Source organism: Lontra canadensis, unplaced genomic scaffold (genome assembly GCF_010015895.1).
Source record: "Lontra canadensis isolate GAN:19392208 unplaced genomic scaffold, GSC_riverotter_1.0 scaffold58, whole genome shotgun sequence".
Classification (NCBI taxonomy): Eukaryota; Metazoa; Chordata; class Mammalia; order Carnivora; family Mustelidae; genus Lontra; species Lontra canadensis.
Window position 1 is genome coordinate 6,334,894 of NW_022631052.1, and position 14,838 is coordinate 6,349,731.

The following is a 14,838-nucleotide window of genomic DNA, read 5'->3' on the forward strand; positions in this document are numbered from 1 at the left end:
CTCGCGCCTTCATTCATTCATTCATTCATGCCTTAGTTCCGGCATTCCTATCTGGGTTCATTCAGGAATTCCTTCATTAGCTCCTTCACCCGAGCCTGCCATCATCCCTTATGCTTCTCGTCGATGCATGCCTTCGCACTCCCTAATTTAATTCATGCATTCAGCCGTTCCCTCATTTACCGCTACCCTATTTAAAAATGTGCCACCCCTCCACATACTTCCTTTTCTCTCTCTCCATCCCTGCTTGGTTTTCTCCATCTGGCATAAGTTATATTTTACCTATTTATCTTGTTTTCTGTCTCCTCTCACTAGAATGTCACCAAGGCAGGGACTTCGTTTTCCTCACTGCGGAGTCCCCAGCACCTGCACACAGTAGGTGCTGAGCAGGTGGGTGCCCAATGTATGAAGGCATTCACTAGTTCAGACCCCGATCCTTTTTGGGTGTGGTTACTCTTGTGTTCCTTCACGCCTTTTGCTCATTTCTGTGTCTGTCCATCCCTTCGCCCACCAGTTCCTCTGTTTTTTTTTTTTTTTCATCTGTTTGTTCATGTGTTCCTTCCTTTAACAGACATCTGCCCACTGTGCTTTCGAGGGCTCCACGCCTAGGACTCATTGGAAATGCACAGAACCACATGATAACCCCAGCCAGGTGGGTGTTGATGCCCCCACTTAGAAAAGGAGGGCGCTGAGGCTTTGCTCTCAACCACTGCTTCATGTTCCCAAAGCTCTAGGTGCTCCATGGGAGCAAGGCTCCCTGGGACACTGCGTGAAAATAGAGACAAGGCGAAGTCCAGGCTGCAGGACTTCTCAGAGGCTTTAACCTGCTCTGCGCTTTGGGACCACTTTGGAGGGATAGTTTTGCCAGGCTCACTTGGCACACCTGCAGGAAGGCTGCACACTTGACTGCTTCTCAACTGTGGGCAAGTCCCTTCAGTCTGCCTAGGTCTTGGTGGCCCCAGCTCAAAAAGGAATGTGATGCGAGCCCATGACATGCCCCTCCCCCTTGCACAGAGCTGCAGGGAGGATTCGGTGAGAAAAGCCACAGAGCCCAGGGATGGGGCTGGGCCCCAGGGGCTGGGAGGCAGACAGACTTCATTCCAAGTCCCCACTGCCCAATGGGCCAGCTCTGTGACTGTGGTCCCGTGACTCAACATCCCTGAGCTCCAGCTTTCTCATCTCTAAAATGGGCATCAGCAACCCCACAACCCCTTTGTGAGCTTGTGAGAAGGACCACTCAGGTGATTCCAATCCGTCATTTCCAGACCCACCCTCTCCCTCTGGGAGCCGGACTTGTGGTTCTAGCTGCTTCCTTGGCACGCTTCTGGGGAGGTCCAACGGGCATCTCAAGGTCACCCCTGCTAAAGCAGAGCTCTGATCTTTCCCCACCCTAAACCTGCTCCTCCTGAAGTGGTCCTCATTGCGATGGCTGGATAGAGCACTATCCTTCCAGCTGCTTGGGCCCCAATACCGTCCCCTCCCCCAAAACTTGGCCTCTTCCCTGCCTGACCTCATACCTTATATCCAGCCTACTAGCAGACCCAGTCACCTCTACCGTCAAACACATCCCACACCTGACCACTTCTCACTGCACTGATTCTACCTGGTCTAAACCCCTGTCTCTCTCCAGCTTGGACTCTTGCAGTAGACTCACGCCTGTCCTCTGCCTCTGCCCTTGCATTCTGTAGTCTGTTTTTTTTTTCAGTGCGAATCAGATTACATCTTTCTTCTGCCCCAAATCCTCCCATGGCCTCCCCTCTCACCGGGAGTAAAAGCCAAAGTCCTCGCTGTGACCTCCAAAGCCCCCATTGTCTACAAAACTCCTCCCAAGTCCCATGTTGCGTCTTCCTCTCTGACTTATTACCTCCCGCCTCCCTCTCGCTCACTCCGCTCCAGCCACCCTGGCCTCCTTGCCGTTCCTCCAACACTGCAAGCACTGTCCAGTCTCGGGCTTTGCCTCTGCTGTTCCCTCCACCTGGAATATGACTTGGTTGGAGCAGGGGCTGATATTCTCCTAGTTTCCTTTGGTCTCTGCTCCAATGTCACCCATTCAGAAAGACTTTCCCAGACCACCTTCTAACACAGCTGTCCTGGTTCCCATCTTCTTGCCTGGCGTTCTTTTTCTTCTTGGCATTAAGCACTACCTGATATGACACATTAGTCTGCATACTTTCTTTACTGTCTCTTCCCACCAGGCTGTCGGCCCAAGAGGTCAGGGATCTTGACTGCTTTGCTCACTGCTCTACCCCAGTGCCAAGCACAGAGCCTGGCAGGCAGTAACCCCTCACAATGTAGAATGCATTTCGGCTGTTAACTCGCATAACCCCAGGGTGCCCGGTCCAGTCCGGGGATCTGCAGCCAGATGGGTAGGGACCCACCACCCGCCCTTTCCTGAAGATCCCCGCCTCCCCCTGCCTTGCTCAGGCTTCTCTTTTCCTGAGCCTAGACTCTCCCAGACCTTCACTTGGGTCACCACCCAAGGCTGAAACAACTAACCCTCCACTCGCTCCTCTGTCAGAATCCCAAGGATTATGGACTACCCCTGCCTCTGTCAACTGCCCAGGCCCTGAGAGCTGGGAAAACCAAGGCAGAGGAGGGATGGGAGAGAGACCTGTGAGGCTAGAGTCCCTGGACACGTGTATCATTCAACACAACCACGTGAACATCTCCCCTCCCCCATCTCCCGGGCTGCCTTGTTCTGATGCCTGATTTATCACTTTAATTGAGTGTGTGCATATCGATTTTTTCCTTGACAATGCTGTTTCTCCAGAGCAGGTCTGAGAGGGGATGGGAGGAAACATTTTTGGATCCTGTTCCTGTTCTGCTCCTGAGGGCAGGTCTCCTCAGAGAGTCCATGTGCCCGTCTGCAAAATGGGGCCTCGTCATAGATGATCTTCAGGTCTGACATGCCTGGAGTTCTGCCCTGAGCCTCCTAGTGAGGGCGAAGGCGCTGTGTTACCTGGAAGGTGTTAAGCCCTGGGTGGTAAGGGAAAGGATGGGAACTTGCTTTAGGTAATCACAGCTGGGTGTCAAGTCTTGAGCGGGGCTAGGCAGGGTCAGAGGTGGGAGATGCAGCGTGAAGAGGTTGAGAGAGGCAATTCAGAAGACTCAGAGGCCATGGGCAAATCCTGGCTCCACACGTAGCCTCAGTGCGTTCCTCTGCAAAATAGGGGTATGAATATATACCCCCAAAGAAAACAAGATAATGCTGGTCATAGTGACCAGCAGAGTGATTGGCTGCGGTAGGTGCTCAGTGAATGTTAACAAGAAGCTCTTATGACACAATCATACTACATACCGCATTCTCCCTCTCCCAGCCCTTGTTCGCTTGGTGAACTCCTATTCATCCAGCAAAACCCCTCCCCGTGTCCCCCTCTTCCTGGACTTGCTTTTCTGTTTCTGCGGCTCTGGCTGGCACTGGCAGCTTTAAATTGCACAAGTGTCCTTGCATCGTCATTAAATCACTCATTGTTGTTCTTAATCTCCCTTGTTGGCGGATGACTTTCAGGAGGACAAGAACCGGGTCGGACCCACGCCTGCCTTCCCAGCACCAGGCACAGAGCCTGGTGCAACAGAGGTGTCTGTAACGGAAACAGGCAACCTACTTGGCACAGGTCAGGGCTCGGAGGGAATGGAAAGGAGGAGGAGAGGCTGGTCTTAGCAGAGAGGGAGCTGAGACTGCGGCCGGAGCCAACGCGCACACAGGGTCTCCAGGGAAGGGGGGACAGGGCTGGAAAGGCCGGTGTGGCCAGCCCGCGACAAAGGACTCTGGGAGCCCCTCCCAGCAGGTCAGGGCCAGCCAGCCCAGGCGTCCCTCTCTCCAGGGCTCTATTTACCCGGTATCGATTTTCCTGCCTGTTTACTGGTAGTTATTAAAGGCTGCATCCCTGGAGTCCTTTTCAAACGAGATTGGAACCTGAAGAGCTGGAGTAATTAGGGCAGCTGCCGTCCTCCCTGCTGGGCCCTGCACCCTGCCGCGCCCGCCCGCCCATCCATCCACCTTGGGCTCCGACTGGCCCTGCACCAGGCCGCGGGGGGCCTGCTGGATCCCGGGTGACCTGCCTGGGCTGCGATCTTCCGAGTTCCCAGGGAGCAGAAGCACTTCTTCCCAGTGTCCTTGGCCTAGATTTTTGGCCAAAACAATGGGTCTAAGATGGGGCCAGAGGTTCTTCAGCCTGGGAAACTGGGAAACTGGGGGCCTGGAGGCACAGCTGGTCTTTCTCACCCACCCACTCCACTGGGTGTCCCTGAGCAGACTGCTTCCCTCTTGGGCCTCCAGGGGCCCCGGGGGCAGGACAAGAAGGGGGGGGGACTGTGCTCCCCTGGCGGTTAGGGACCTGTGTCAAGCACGGACCACTTCTGGGCCTGTTTTTGTGTGTCTGCGTTTGTTGTCTGTCCCCCAAACTTCCTTTCATTTCTTAAGATGTTTGGCTGAAAAATTCCAATCTTGTTCCAGCTGCACTGAGGGAAGAGGGGCTTCGGCCAAATGTCGGCTGGAGGATTTCGGGAGCTGGGCCTGTGGAGACCGGGCATGGGGCGGCCGCGGCCACTGCAGCCAGTGAGTGGTTCACGCCAGGGGCAGAGACAAGCAGAGAGATCAAAACACAGTGGGGAGTGAGAGATAGGGGGAGGGAGGCGCAGAGAGACAGAGACACACGTGCACAGAGAGACTGCCAAAGGAAAGCCAAGTTCAAAATGGGAAATGTTGTGGCATGGAGGTACCAAGAGAGCTGGGGGCAGAGCACGAGACCAGGTGGGAGGGACATAAAGAAAAAAAAAATCCCAAATCTAGAGACTGACAGAGTCACAGAGAGAGAACAAGAGAGTGAGGCCAAGAGACAGGGAGGAGCCAGGAGGAGAGACAAGGGAGCCGGTAGTAGCTATGGCTGTAACAACGGAGTAAGCATTTATTGAGCGCCTACTGTGCACCAGATGCTGTGCTGAGCACTTTCCTTCACTAACTCATTTTCTCCTTGCACAGGGTTCCTTCCCAGGAGGGACCAGAATTATTCCCGTTTTACAGATGAGGCAACTGAGCCCCAGAGAAGTGAAACCTTGGGAGGGCTGGGACTGATGCTTCATTCATGGAATAAAGGGAAAGACCAGGTTGGGCTGGTTCTCAGGGGTTCAACACAGCTAAGCAGTAACCCAGCCTAGGATACCTCCAGCGATGGGGAACTCACTACCTCAGCTTTGATCTCTGTCTTTAGCTGTGAGAATTTTCTGCCCTGAGAATGTAGCGCTGATCAGACCCCCTTCCTGGAGGTGGGCTGTGTGGGTGTCTTAGTACCCAGCTTTTGGTATTAAGAAGAAGTTGACTGTAGAGAAGGGAGGGCCCATGCCCTCCTGTTTGTCCCTCACCCTCCAAATGGCCCCTGCCTAGACTGAGCCAGTCCCGAGGCCCAGCAGGACACCTCTCCCTCTGGGGGCAGCTTCCTGCAGGGAAGTGAACTCAGTTTGGGGATACCCAGACCCCAATGGGAAGGAAGGCCCTGTGGGAGGCAGTCATGGGACTTTCTGTTGGGTGGGAGGTGTCCTGCTGCAGGCCTGTGACTGGAGGCTGGGCAGTGGATTGAATGTGAGTTGAGTGCCCCCGAGATGTTGGGCCCCAGTGAGGGACCTCATTGACTCCTCCACCAACCTAGATGTAATCATAACACCAACAGTTCCCAGTCAGAGGACACACATCTATGGCCTGGGTTCATGTCAACTCACATAATCCTCGTGACACCCTGATGAGGTAGGGATATCATTACCCCCATGGTAGGGGCGGCGAAACGGAGGCACAGGGAGGTTTAGGAAGATGCCCGAGGTTATGTGGGAGGAAGTGGTCTCGCCAGACCCCATACCCAGCTGCCTGGCTCCCATTGCTGTTCCCTTTACTGTCTGCTCTACTGCCCATTCCTGGAGGAGGAAACTGAGGCACGGAGGTTGGGCAAGGCACACGGTTGAGGCTTCAGCCTGCTAGCTGGCCTTCGAGAATAGAGTTCCTCTCCTTTATCCCCCACTGACTGTCCGCACGACCAGAGCCCCCTGAAGCGGCAGCAACAGTAACGGTATAACCGTCCTGATTGCTGGAATGCGCTGAATGTGTCAGCTCCACGCCCGTCTCCACATCGGCCCGATGGATTTTAGCCCCATTCGGAAGATGGGGAGAGTCAGGCTCCCTGAGAAGATGAGTTGGGGTGTCTGGGGCAGGGGCCTGGCCGGGATCTGAACCACAGCCTCTGGCCCCAGGGTGCCTCTCCCCCACCCCACGCCTCGGAATCAATAATCCCGCAGCATTCTGTTTGCCTTCAAATGCTCCCAGGGGACTCGTCATGCAGAGCCGTGGCCCATTAGTGGTTTCTGCACGTTTGAAGCTGGCCCAGGCTCCCCAGGGTCGGCCGGCAGCCAGGCCAGGGCCACGGAGAGGAGAGGGGAGGGGCAAGGAAGGCTGGGGGAGGGGGACTGCCAGGGCACTGGGGGAGGCTGCAGCCTTCATGTGGGTTTCCAAAGACCTGTGTCCCTCTGGCTGCTGGCAGCTGCCTGTGCCCATTTTATGGGCCGTGTGGGGGCTTCTTGGTCACCTGGCTTCTAGCACACTTGGGTTCAGCCCCTTTGCACAACAGCAAGAGCTACAGGTGGAGATAAGGGGGTGGGGAATATAAGGAACAGACAGCCTCCAGCTCCTAGAGCGCTGTGTGGCCCTGGGCAGCTGACCCGACTTCTCTGAGCATCTCCTTCCTCCTCTCTGAAATAGACATCATCACAGTAGTAAATGCCCCCGCCGAGGAGCTACTGTGTGGCAGGGTCTGTTCTAAGTGCTCCATTTGGCCAACTCTCAGTCCACACAAGGCCCTTCAGAACCGTTCCGTTATTAATCGTTGCATTGTACAGATGCTGCAGCCCAGAGAGGTGAAGCGACTTGCCCCAGGTCACACAGCTACTACGTTATGAAACCCGGATGTAACCTAGATGGATCTGAACTTCTACCCACTTCCACCGCCACCTCCCTGGTCCCAGCCACCATCAGGGCTGGCTTCAGCTTCTGTGGTAGCCTCTGCCCCGGGTCCCAGCTTCCAGCCTCTGTGCCCTGCAGTGTGTTCTCACGTGGCAACCAGAACCAAACTGGTCCGACCACATCACTTCCCTGCTCAACACACATCAGTGGCTCCCCAGTGCCCTTCGGAATCAGTCGAAGCTCTTCAGCTCATCTCTGAGACCCCTCGCAAGCTGTGAAGCCTGACACTCTAACCACACCAAACTTCTAGTTATTTTCTGAACACACCGTGCATACCTGTGCCTCTGTGAATCTGCACACACCACTGCCTCTGATGCTCTAGTCACCTACCCCACTTTCCTCCCTGCCGAGTTCCCAAACAATCTTCCTGGTTTTCCTGGCTCAGCTCCAGTGCTATATCCTCTTGGGATTTTCTCTGCCTCCCCTAGGGAGAACCACACCGTTCCTGGGGCTCCCATAGCACCTTGCACCTGCCGTACCCCGTTGAAGTACATAGCTCACTCAAATATTGAGGCTGTGTTCGCTCCAGCCTGGGAGCCTCCCAAAAGCTGGGCTGGCTTTCAGCCACCTTAGCGTCCCCTGAGAGCCGGGAACACAGGGACAGGCACTTGGAAAATGCTCGCTGAATGAAGGAAGAAAGGACCAAATACATGTGAGGTCACCTGACTGAAGCTACAAAGCTTGGAGATTGCAAGTTAGTGGTGGATGAGAGTGTGTTTTGGTCTGCGTGCTATTTACATTTTTAAGAATGACCAGCATTTAAAAATTGGGGGAGACTCACTCAAGTCTGGATTTCAAAAATCCCCAAATATCCAAAGATGTGGCCACGGGGGCTGGCCTCCTTGGCAACCGTTCTCAGAAACTGAGCCACGGTCACCACAGTCATGGGTCTGAGCATTAATGGAGCACCTACTGTGTACCAAGCACTAGAGAACAACAACTGAGAACCTTTGCCTTCCCAACCAATGCACACACTTCTGTGAGCTTCCCGGGCTCTAGGGGCATTGGAGCTTTCTGCCCCTGTCAAGATGGGGGAACTGGGTCCCAGGAAAAGAAGGGATTTGGCCCCAATCCCCTAGAAATCGAGGTAGATCTTGAGCTGAGGCCCCTTCTCTTTCTTCCTCAGTGTCCGGTAACTAACACCTTGGCATGAATGAACCCTCGTTCTCTAGGAGAGAGGAGCCGCTCTACAAGGAGAGCCCCATAATGGTGTGGTTTCAGGTAAACCGTGTGCTTCCTTTTGTGTGTTCTGCTTGCGGCTGGAAGGAGAGGGGACAAAGGCCCCCGCAGTGGCGGGCCTGGCCTGTCATCAGGAGGAGCGGTGGCTGTGCTGCGGTTGCTGGCAGGACCGGCCTGGCCGCCAGCACTGCCTGCTTTGATTGCCTTGTCCTTTGTTCCGCATTTCAGGGCACTCAGCTCCAGGGCCGGGTGCCAGACTCCCTCCCGTACCCCATCACCAGCCTGCTACTACAGCCTGGGCAGGTGGAGGTGGCCCCCTGGATCAGCCCCAGAGCCCCAGTGGGAGGAGCCCAGAGAGGGAGAGGAGCTTAGCCAGGGTGGCAGAGCAAGAACACAGCCGCACAGGATCCGAGGGGACTGAGTCCCCAACCTGATCGCTCGTAGGGCTCCGAGGTGAGGAACAGCCCCACATCCTTGGTGCCTGGCCTCCTGGCCCATCAGACCCCATCCCCTCCCCTGCCACAGCCTCATCCCCTCTGGGTTGGACTCCATAGCTCCCTCTGAAGGAGGAGGCTGGGGGGATGGGAGAAGGCAGGGAAGGATGCAGGGGGGAAAGGAAAGGCAGGGACAGGAGAGGAGAGGGAAGAAGCTGGGTATGAAGAGGATCTGACCCAGGACCCCCCCAAGCCCCCACCCCCCCACCAACCGACAGGCATGGGCAGGGCGCTGGCAGTGCTGTCCAAGGTGCTGGGGCTGCCAGGCCTGGCAAGGGGAGGGGGTCCGAAGACCTGAATCTGAATGTCCCACCCCCCTTCTCCTAGCTCAGGCTCCCCACCCTCTGAGCCTCAGTTTTGCTGTGTGGAAAATGGGGTGATGCCTACTGGCTGGGCGGGGAGAGCCCAGTAGATTGTAAGGATGTGCCTGCGTCAGACCCCCACCCCCAACCTGCATCAGCTCTGGCTTCCAAGGGTCCGTGATTAACGAGGCTGGTCCTGCAGCTCGGCGCTGGGTCCCCTGGGGCCCGCCTGCTAACGGGCAGCAGCTGGCAGCCCTGTGAAACCCAGTGGGACCCAAGAGGCCTCCCTTACCCCCTCTCCTCTTGTGTCACAACCTCCTTCTTCCACCTGGGCCTGAGATCTCCTTCAGGACCTCGACGATGCTGCTTCTGCCACCTGGAAGTGTTCCTCAAACCGTACGCACTCGTGGAGGTCTGGTCCTCAAGGAAGTCCTCCCTCTCAGAGTCCCCAGGCTTACGCTGCCCACATTACCCAGCAGAAGGCAACCTGCACCTCGCCTATGGAGCATTTCAATCCTTTTCCTACTTGAGCATGAGGGATAACTATGGGCAAAGTAATATTCTTTGTGCTTTCACCTATATTATCTCATTTAATCCTCATGACAGCCCTCTTGGGAGGGACTGTTGTCATTGTCCCTTTACCAAGGCGGGAACGGAGGCTACCAGAAGTTAGGGGGTGTGCTCACCGTCACACAGCCAGCAAAGGACCAGGCTGAATTCAGCTCCATGTCTGAGTCAGAGGGTTCAAGTGTGGTTCCCATGCTATCGATCTGCCTTGGCCTTCACCAGACTCTGAAATCACTCTGGCAAGGGTCCTGTCCCTCTCTCGGTGTCCCCAGGACCCAGCCCAGAGCCTGTCACTGACCAGGCACCCCTGAACTGTTAGATAAAAGTGAAAATGAGTTTATGTTATCAGAAGAGTCTCCTGGAGCCAGAAAAGCACCTGGAGGCTAGAAGGGCTGTCTGTGGTGGTGGAAATGGAGGCCTTGTAGCAGGTAGTGCTGGGAGAAAACTGTGTGAATGGATTTCCATTCATTGGACCTGCTGCCACCATGGGATGGACCCCTCCCTGCCCCCACTCCCGCCCAAACACACAGCGTCCTTCTTGCCTCTGCTGTCAAGCCCAGCTGCTGGAGTCTCCCAGCTCGGCTGGGAGAGGGTCCAGGGGTCCTGTAACTAGGGAGCTGGTCCCGGAGGCCTCTGGCATTGCCCAGGCCACTCCTGCCTTGGACTGGACCCTGACAACAAGCCCCAACAGAGCTCTCAAGGGAGAAGGGGGAGGGGACCCTCTCAGCCCTTGTTCTCCATCCCTGAGACCTGTCTGAGTGGCCTGGATTCCAGCTTGGGGCTGAATGGCTGTGTGACTGTGGGCAAGTCACTCACTCTCTCTGGCCCCAGTCTCTCCATCTGTAACAACGGCCTGCCTAGGAGTTTAAATTCTGGCAGTGCTTTCCCTGGTGATGGCCGCTCCCCTCTCTGGGTGGCCCTTCTGGTTTCCAATAACCTAAGCACGTCCTCAGACAGGACATTCCCATAAGGGCAGTGACCAGGGCTGAGAGGAGCCCAAGCTCCCCGGAGAGTGAATGATGTAGGCTCAGGAAACTGAAACCAGCCGCCCCGATTGCTCCAGCCCTACAGTCTGGAAGTGCTGGTGCAGCCAAGCTTCAAGCCTCGGGACAGCAGCTCTGGATGGTCCTCAGCCTGACCTCCCCAGCCTCAGCTGTCCCATCCTCAGAGTGAGAAGAAGGCTGCCATAAGTCCCCCTAGCAAGGGAGAGGAGAATGGGAGACACCAGTCTGTCAGAAAGGTGGCCCATCCTGTCCCAACCATGTGAGTTCAGGGAGGAATGTGGGAGTTGCCTGGGAGGTGGCTAAGTCACATCACTGTTCAGCTGTGGGGAGCACGTGGAAAATCCGGGGTCTGGGTGAGACCCTCAGAAGCCACCACCCCAATGGCAGGGTGGGGGACAATGACCTTCAGGGAAGTTGTTGCCTCACAAGGGAGGCAGATAGCGGTTCCCCACCGCTAGTGGGAGCCAGCCCCTGTCCCCAAGACCGCCGTGACCCTTGGAGACACCTCTGCCCCCACTTGCTGCTCTCACCTGGGCAAACCCATTGACCTGCATTTCCCATTCGTGACTCTTGATTTGCCCATGGTAGGGGCAGCTCAAGACCAAGGAAGAATGAGGAAAGTGTGAGGGAAACAGCAAGAAGATCATGGTACTGCAGAGGACACGCCTCTGCCTTATCCCTTGCCTACCCTGGCTCTCCCTCTCAGGCCTGTGCCTGGGACCCCAGTGTGAGGGATCTAACATCACGTGGCCCAGGGTCACAGCCTTCCCCCTGCACTGTGGACCTGCAGAGCTTCAAAGAGAACCTCACCTCCCGTGGGGAGTGATGAAAACAGCCCAGCAGGGAAGAGGTGAGCAGGCACCGGCTGAACAAACAGAAGCCCCCGTGGGACCCGGCCTGGCCTCTCTCCTGTGGGCCGAGCCTGACACCCGGGCTTCCTTCCGCTGGCTGCACGACACACACACACACACACACACACACACACACACACAGGGCATTCCTGCGTCAGTGGCATCCAAGCGGGTTGGTGCTGTGTGTTTGTAGGCACACGCGTGTGCACCGCGGCACCCACCACGAGATGTGGAGTTCGGTATATGCTGTGTCTTGGGGGGGCGGGGAGCGAGGGGGGGTGCCCCTGTGTTACCCCAGGGGCAGGTCAAGAACACGAGACAGCAGGGGTCAGTGAACTGGAGCCTGCTGGCCAAATCCTCCCCCGGCCAGCCTTTGCACAGTTCATGAGCTGAGAGTGGTTTTCACAGTTTTAAATAGTTGGAAAACAAAGATTATTTCATGACTTGTGAAAATCCCACAAATTCAAATTTCAGCGTCCACAACTCGTTTTATTAGAACACAGCCCAGTTGTTCACTTGCTTCCCATCTATGGCTGCTTTCGTACCACAACGGCAGATGTGAGCACTTACAGCAGGGACCGTACGGCTCACAAAGGCTAAGTTACTATCTGACCTAATCAGAAAGTCTGTCAGCTCAGTTCTAGCGTTAGAGTACTAGCAAAGCTGGGGCTCCATGCTACCTCCCCCCAAACCAAGTTCAAATTCAGCTTCAGTGAACTTATCAAGAATTTTGCAATTAGAAAATCTAGATAGGAGCTGTGTTCATTTCAGTATATATGTGAGAGCTTTCGGTTTCCTAACTTTATACGGTTCTGTGTGTGTGTGTGTGTGTGTGTTTGACAGAAAGAAAAAGAGACAAAATCATAGTCTTCAAGATTGAGCATTTCCTACCCATTTCTTGCTCATCTGTAGTGTTTAGTACATGCTAGGCTCATGGTGGGTGATCAATGTTTGTGAGATAAAATAACAGGCTTGGTTCTCTCCATTACCCAACAACCCTGCTAGCAAGGTGATACTCTTGCTCATTTCATAAATGTGGACACTGAGGCAAGGAGAGCTAAGGACACCTGCTTGAGGGTCTCTCCGGACCATTACCAGTGAGAACAAGATGTCCTTTCTTGCCATTGTCTTACTTCTGGGAGGACCAGGGGGCACATGATAATGGGTCTGGTGGGGAGGCATTGAGCCCCTCCCTCCAACAGTTTTCCCCAACCAAAGTGCCCCACCCTCCACCCCATAGATTTCCAGGCCTTCCTCCCTCGCTGGGGGGTCTTGGCAGCCTCCCAGCAGCCTGTTGAGGGATAAGTGTTTTTTTTCCCTTTTCCGGCAAACAGGGGGCAGGTGTGGGTGAGCAGCTCTGGGGAGGAGGTGCAGGGAAGTAAATGAAGCTGAACTTCTGAGGGATTCAGTGAGGTTGAACCATAAAAGGGGTGCCACCAAGAGAGTAAGGGGATTGCCGAGGCAGGGAATGGAGGCAGTCTGGGTAACTAGGGGCCCAAGTGGGTGTGCTGGGTATAGAAAAGGGGCCCGAAAGAGGGGATCAGACACCGAGCGGTCAACGTGACAGCCTTGGGGGTGGGGAGGTGGCTATCCCGGCCACTCAAGGTCACCCTCCAAGCCAGACCATGGAAAATTTCCACACCCAGTGCTAGTTCTGAACCTGCAGAAGCCAAACATCAAACCAAAGAGAAAACCCACCTCCTCCTGATGTCTAACCGCTGCCCTGCACCAGAGAGGGTTTGGGGATAAACGGTGAATAGGGCAGGGGATGCCTAGCATTTCTCAGTTCTCTATCAGGGACTCAGTGCCTCTGTGGAAGAATGGGCAGGAGGGTTCAATGGCGATTTTCTCTACTGTCTGGAGAAAATTCAAAGCCCTTTTCATGCCTGTCCAGGCTGTGTTCCAACCCCATCCTGCACCACCTTCTCATTCACCGCATTCTACACACAGTGGATTTGAATGTATGCTGCTCTTTCCTACCACAGGGCCTTTGTACTGGCTGTTCCCTCTGCCTGGAACACGGCTCCCTTCCCTCATTCTTCAGATTCCTGTTCAAACATCACTTCCTCAGATTAACCTTCCATCACCACCCTTCCCCCAGGATTATTTCATGTTCTCAGGCCTGCAACTGATTATCTGTGCATTTTGTGTTTGCTTGCTCCCTGGGACCTCCAGCATAAGTCCTCTAGTGTAGGTCCTCCAGTGAACCTCTATTCAGCACTCTCTCTGTCTTGCTCCATGCATTTTTTTCCCTAGTGCTTAGCACAGGGTCTGCCACACAGCGAGATCAATAAATGACTGTATGATAGTATGAATGGATGCCTGGTACCACCAGTGACTGCCGTCAGTGCCTGGAGTTATGGCAACAGATGAACTAAAACCATGTATTATGAATTCATCTGTGCTTCTATACTTGGTGACCACTCTGTAAACACCAAGCAATGTCCTAGAGTATAGCTATCCACTAGAACTTTCTGTGGTAATGGCAATGTTCTGAATCTATGGTGTCCAATATGGTAGCCATGAGACATGTGTGGCTGTTTAGCACTTGAAATGGGGGTAGGGGACTGTGGGACTGAATTTTAAAGTTCAATTTTAATCGATGTGAATTTGAATAGCCACATGTAGTTGATGGCAACCATACTAGATGGCTCTAGAGAACAGGGAAGTGTCCTACTACTTCCAAGGCTGTTATGTGCAGTTCTACCAACCAGGGATTAACAGGGACTCCCCCCAAACCTCCATCACTGGTCCTTGGGGCCGAACATGCCAAGGATTCTGTGGCAGCTTCCTTGAGGCAGGCACTCACTGTCCCCCACTGCCTACCAAGCTTGTCAGAGACCACCAAGCTACAATGGCTCATAGAGATCTCCACAGGGATGGCATGTTTCCAGAACAAGAATGCTGAGCGTGGACCTCACCATCTTTATCACCATCATCTACCTATCACACAGCCGCCAAGACTGCCACCAACCTCACTCTCTCCACCATTACTGCCCCATCACAATGCCCCCCAAGACAACTCCCGACACAACCATCAATGCCACCACCACCAATTCCACGGTCAACACTACCATTGGCAACACCACCAACACTATCCCCATCGTTGCCACCCCACCCCCACCATCACCACCCCCACCACCTCCCCCCCTCCCCAAACACTGTCCCAATACCGCCAACACGTGGAACCAGTGCAGGAAACCAGTCAAGAGCACTGGCTCTGGAATTCAATTGCCTGGGCTTAAATCTCCGCTCTGAGTTTAAATCACTCAGTTTCTGCGAGACTCAGTTTTTTTATCTGTAGATGGGACTAATAATGACCATAATAATTATACGATTATAAGACTTCGTGTCTGTGACTGCTGGAAAAGAATCAAATGAGGAAGTGCTTGGAAAGCTCTCTTCCTGGGTGCTAAGGCTTTTCTAGGTCCTGTGCTCAGT

General features: G+C 54.6%; 1 protein-coding gene across 1 annotated transcript in view; it reads right to left on the reverse strand.

Moving 5' to 3' along the window:
* Positions 1-14,838, reverse strand: part of DTX1 (deltex E3 ubiquitin ligase 1) — a 34,215-nt gene that overhangs the window by 17,282 nt on the left and 2,095 nt on the right. The window lies entirely within an intron of this gene.